The sequence below is a fragment of the Cibotium barometz genome, chromosome 58 (genome assembly GCF_041138505.1).
Source record: "Cibotium barometz isolate CiBa-2024 chromosome 58, ASM4113850v1, whole genome shotgun sequence".
Lineage (NCBI taxonomy): Eukaryota > Viridiplantae > Streptophyta > Polypodiopsida > Cyatheales > Cibotiaceae > Cibotium > Cibotium barometz.
The window spans coordinates 19827486-19832979 of record NC_141103.1 but is presented as its reverse complement, the minus strand read 5'-3'; the positions used below and the strand labels follow the sequence as shown (position 1 = coordinate 19832979).

General features: G+C 43.2%; 1 pseudogene; it reads right to left on the bottom strand.

Moving 5' to 3' along the window:
• Window positions 1-257: 257 nt before the first annotated feature.
• On the bottom strand, window positions 258-2451 carry LOC147606008 (putative xyloglucan galactosyltransferase GT20 pseudogene; annotated as a pseudogene).
• Window positions 2452-5494: the final 3043 nt, after the last annotated feature.

Below are 5494 nucleotides of genomic sequence, written 5' to 3'. Positions count from 1 at the left end.
GTACTTGACTTTTTTTCAAGATGGCATGGTTTGATAAGTGTGTGATACACAATGTAATAGAGTTTAATTTGACCATCTATTTTAGGAGTATTTGATTGAACAAGTACGTTTAATTGTCTCTAATTACGTTTAATTGTCTCTAATTATAAAGCACTATAATGCTAATTTCCAAAGAATGCAATGAGTAAGACATGTAATGTCTTTCACATACCAACCTAAGCACATTGACTAATTAATGTTTCAACCATGGCCGGATCAAAATCAAAATCTTGTATGTATGTCATAGTATTGCTTCTGGAAGACAAAAACCGTGTACACAAGGTTACAAGGATGTGTTGGTGATGCGCCACAGGAGGCTGTTGAGGGTGATGTCGAAGGCATCATCGAAGCCCTCCAGGCGGGCGCCGGGGGCAGCATAAAGGAGGCCGGGTAAGATGTCTTCGATGATGGCTCGGCGCATTCGGGCGCGAGTGGCGGCGGGGATCTGCTCAAGAAAGCCGACGACGTCAACCGGTGGGCGGTCGTCGTCGTGTGTACGCAGGGCATCAGCGGGCGCGAAGACAGAGAAGGCAGAGGGGTCGCGCGGGAGATGCCAGGGGTACTGGTAGTAGGCGCTGAAGGGATCGAAAAGAACGGGGATGCAACCGGCGACGAGAGAATCGAAAATGGAGCGGCGAGTGGGGCTGTCGCCGGGCGGCTGCAGGCAGAACTCGGAGCTCATGAAGAGCGACATGAGCCGGGCGGGTTTGAGGCAGGCGTCCCGGTTCTGTCCACAGTCGAGGAAGAAGCAGGTGTCGTTGCGGCGTCTGCATTGGCGGATGAGGGTGTCACGGAGGCTGCCGGCGCCGCTTTGGTTGCTTCGGGGCCTCCCAGCGAAGCTGACTAGGTGGTGCCGTTCAGAGATCGAGACGTGTGTCTGCCAAGCGCGCACGTCGGCGTCGCTGCGAGGGTGGAAGAACGTCGGGTGGGGCACACCGATGTCATTGGCGTGCCGCGGGTTACGCTCGATGAGCAGCTTGGTTGCACTCTGCATTTCGGGAAGCGAGAGCAGCTGGCTGCCCCAATGGCCGCCCTCCGCGAATCGCCGGAAGTCCCACGATATCTTCCCCAGCACGAACACATGGTCGCTCCCATTCCGCCGTGTCCACCAAGGTTGCTGACGGAGCAGCGCCAGCAGCTCCCACGTCAGCTTATCCCTCTGCTCATTGGTGGCATTCCCCCGAAAGTGCCACCTCAGCACGTCCAGCCCGCCGTAGTACGGCACGTAGAACACGCTGGCCTCCGACGGCTCCCTCGTTAGACACGTGTAGTTCTGCATCCTTGCATGCATGACCATCTCCAGCGCGTACTGGTGCGTGCCGTACCACCGGCTGTCCGGCAGCAGAACTCCGTCGGTATCTCCGTTGCCGGAGATGAGCCTACCCATGCCAGAATTCTCCATGAACTCGCACATATCAAACCAGGGGATGATGTCCCGGCAGCCCAGCATTAGATCCGTGTTGAACTTCGACGGAAGCTCGTAGACGTAAACTCTCCGTCCCTCGCATCTGTCGGAAGAAGAGTTTCCGGCCATCTTGCTCAGCCGCCACCTTTCGTCTTTCCTAGACCCATTTGGCGGAACTGCCGTTTCCCTGATTGCTTGCATCATTTTCTCCACCTCTTCATCCGCAGCGTCCCCCAACGGCGATGGGGTTGTAGAGTTTCCGTCGATGGCAGTGACGTTACGACCAGTGTTCATTGCCTGTTGCAGAGGTTCATCACTAACTTTGTGATCATCAGCTTCAGTTTCAAGATCATCACCCTGATCATCATCAGCGTCATTATCATGATCATCACCTTCAATATCATGACCATCCCCCTGATTATCATCACCAAATTGCCTAATTAAGGTTGTGGATTGATCTTCAAGAGAGAGATTATCATCAGTTAGTTTCTGGATGTAATCATGATTATCAGATTGCAACTGATCATTATCACCGTGATCTGAGCCAATCAAACCGCTGATTATATGATTTTCAGAGAGCTGATCATCAATTGATCTCATGATTAATCCATTAATGGGATCAAATGACTGATCTTTAAACTTTGGTGGAGGTTCATGATCGGAGGGCTTAATCGCGCTCATTAAAGTCTCATGCCCCACCACCATCTGCGATATATGTGTAGAGACATCATAAAGGCGCAAAGAGAATTCAGACGAGTGGCTTGGAAAGCAATGCAAACCTGTGCGACGCCCAGACATACAAATGTGCAAGATTGAGTAAGGAAGCACAGAGGAAGCCAGCCATAATAAAACTGCAGCAGTCAGAAATATGGGAGGGATAAGAAAATAACGAGGCAATAATTTGATCAATTGAGACATTGATCAAGCGATGATCAGAGATATGCAAAAATATATAAGTACTTATGATGATAATTAGCAGCAATTGCTAACTAGAACACCAAGAGGCACCCTCCTCGAGACCCTTAGGATGAGCCATGATAAGGCTAAGGTGCAATATTTAAATATCATCACCCATGATACTAACTAGAGTCCAAACGCCCTTTTATTATATGGTTTACAAAATACAAGGAGCGGCACAACTTAGGCAAAATTAAGCGCGCCTAAAAGATCATGTACAATTAAGACAAGAGTCCAACTAATTTACTGGATCGATATGGATCATTAGGAAGATTAAGTTTTGTTCGTGGATTTAATTTCTAATCAGCTATTATAATACGACTTAGAAATGCCGGCTTCGATCTGTCCGGCCCGCCAGCCTGCTGGCAATTGTAGGACCGCTTCAACGCCGGCCACTGATCGAGTACACACGGGTGTTTTTTAACCCTTTTTTGCAATGTAAGCTGCATAGACTAACTACGAGTTTAAGGTGCTATGAACTAGCCATGAGCTTGTGTACTATACATTCCTCCCTTAACAAGGCACTTCTTCTAACTACTTCCACTTGTCAAGGAGTTTTTTTGACTTGCCTTTCATTCTAGGATCACTAGATAAAAGATATAATTTGACTTCTGACCTTGTGTTCAAGATAATTCAAATTAAGCTTTATAATAAGTAATAAATAATAATTCGCAAACGTGATCAAATTCATAGAGGTTGTAGAACTACTCCAAATGGACTCATTAAAAAAAACACAAATTTCTCAAATTTGACCATGATAATGCAAATCATTTTTAAGTAGAACCTCAATTTTATGGGCATAAAATTTGCTTAGGAAAGTTAGTAAGCCTCATTAAATTTTGGTTTGAGATTCCTAAGATAGGCTTGCTAGAGGTTGGAGTAGCAGTAATTTGTCCCATGTGGCACCAGATATGGAGGAGCATCATCCCTTCAATTCCACATCATGAATTCAAAGGGTCCATTTAGAAAAAATGGACCCTTTGGATTGTCCAATGAGAAGGCTTAGATTCTAGATCCATGTAACATAGATCTTTTTGAATCTTATGATATAAGATCAAGCATATCTTATATAAAATTGAGACTTCACATTAAAGAAACGGGATAATGGTTGATATACCTCTTTGTTCCTACTTTAAAAAATTAGAAATGTACTCACACGTTAAAATTTTGTGAATGTCAAATTTACCTATTCACATTGCATTACAAATTTTAGTTTCCTCTCTCCTAATTAATATCGAGCATGTAAATGCACACTACCAAAAAAGAAGAATTAAGCTTGATGGAACTTGACATGTACTTGACCTAGCTCCTAGTGGTTCTCTTGCATATATTACATTGTCTCTTTGCACTTTTGCTGAGTACCTAGTACCCGTGATCCACTTCTCTTTGTCCAAGGTCAGTTGCCTAGCATGATGCCTAATAAGCTCATTAACAAAGCTATGTAGCCCGTGAATGTGCTCTTGAGGAGTGGTTGATGCATGTGGTGCAATATGAACATGCAACCTAGGTTATAGTAGTAGGTTCTCTTTCATCATTCAACTCATTCAACTCTAGAGGATCAAGGAAAATCTAGACAAATCTCTCACAACTTTGCCAACACTATACTCTTGGGTAGCTTGTGTGCCTGTTGAAACCTAAGAGATCATTCATCATATGCTAAAATGTAGTTACAGGAGAATTCCTAAGCCCAAAAGGTAATTCTACAAGAAACTCATAATGGCCATATCAAGACATCCTCCTAAGATGCAAGTATCTATATGAAGGTCAATCTTTGTAAAATAGGTAGCACCCTCCAACCTATCTATCAAATCATCTGCTCTAGGAAGAGGATACCTATTCTTTATTGTAACTTTATTCAACTTTTTATAGTTCACACACATCCACCAAGTACCATCCTTTTTGTGCTTCAAAAGCACTGGAGATCTCAAAGGAGATTTGCTTCTACAAATATGTCCCATTCGGAGATATTCTAATAACTGTCAAGTAATCTCATCCTCTTCTAGTTGGTTCATCTTGTAAGGTGCTATACTCATAGGTTGAGACCCTGGAATGAAATCAATTTTATGATCTACCAACCTATTGGGTAGCACACCGACAATTCAACAAGAAAGACATCGAAAAATCCACCTTAATGTCTTCTAAATCCTGTGTCTGCTAAGCATCTAACCTACCCATATTCAAACTACAATCGACATTACATATGAAAGGGGATTATCTTGAACACACTAATACACCTCATAATCTAAAATTTTCATAATATAAAGTTCTAGTAAATTTACAAAAGTAGAGGGTGGGATCACACAATCACCCTGAAGACAAATAGGAAAACCCTCCATAACAAAGGACAAATTATGACCCTTTCAATTGACATGAACATTATTGTAAAACCACTCCTTCCCTAGAATAGCATCAACCCTATCTAGATCCATAATCAAGAAATCTAGGGCTTTTGTATAATTTTGGATGGAGATCGACAACTGAGAAACTCGCCCATCCCAAATCTGTCCATGTCCCACTGCCAGGTTCACACGATTAAAAACACGATCACTTGGCTACATCTCTACTCTCAACTTCTACACAAGTTTGGTATTAACGAAGCTATTAGTACTATCGAGGTCAAAAAGGATGTGCATAACCTTTCCCAATATCGATCCATACATTTGTATAAGATCATTGGGATTGAAGACCAACATGTTGAAGTTACATTCACTGTAGTCACAATGATCCATACATCCGTATAAGATCGTTGGGACTGAAGACAAACATGTTGAAGTTACATTCACTGCAATCACTATGATCTAGAATTATAGTATCAATGGAAGGTTTACCTTTTACTTCAATCGTATGAATTGACTTCGGCATTTTCTATACCTTTCTAGCCACAAATGAGAAGCACCTACCATCTCAAAAAGTTTGAAGCCTTTGGTGGGTTTTCTTCTTTTCTTCGGATTGGAATCACCCGATGTTGGGGTTTAATTTTTATTTTGTGAAGCCTTCCCAAACCTAAACTTACGTTTACAGTGGGAACCCTACTCGGAACTACCTAGAGTGAGAGAATTTTGAGAGCCCTCTTTCTAATTTTGATTCAGGCCA